The following is a 596-nucleotide window of genomic DNA, read 5'->3' as shown; positions in this document are numbered from 1 at the left end:
ACGGGCACTTGGGTTGTTTCCACATTCTTGCAATAGTGAATTGTGCTGCCATAAACATTCGGGTGCAGATGTCCTTATCGTAGAATGTTTTGTGAAATTGATGGAAGTATGATGGAGTAATTCTCATTGTTTAATTATTTATTGTTTCTGTAAAGTATATGATGAGCCCATCAGCTGTGAATCAGGGGTGTTGTCAGGAGGTTGTTAGAAGCTGGAGAAAGAAGGTGACATAGCCATCCTGCAGAGCAGAAACATTCAAGGACCAGGGACTTACACGAGGAAGGGTGGCTGTGTTCTAAGCCAATCTGACATAAGCACACACAAGTGCTAGTTCTTTTGCAAGGGTCAGCCACATGGGTGCAGCTGGGGAAAGAAAAAGCAGTTAGAAAATGTGACCAGAATTGAGATACTGCTGTTTAAATATGATGGAGAGAGAGAGAGGGTCAAGCCAGGCAGAGTGTCTGTAGGGAGTTGGGTGTGGTTCTGGACCGTAGGATCCAGCCTGGGAAAGGAGAGATGGGGACACACGATAAAGAGTCAGTTCAAGACACGGGAGGCTGGTGTGCTGGACGGAGCCACTCAGGATGTTGACATTT

Source organism: Propithecus coquereli, unplaced genomic scaffold (genome assembly GCF_000956105.1).
Source record: "Propithecus coquereli isolate 6110/MARCELLA unplaced genomic scaffold, Pcoq_1.0 Scaffold96, whole genome shotgun sequence".
Classification (NCBI taxonomy): Eukaryota; Metazoa; Chordata; class Mammalia; order Primates; family Indriidae; genus Propithecus; species Propithecus coquereli.
Note: the sequence above shows the minus strand (reverse complement) of the source record.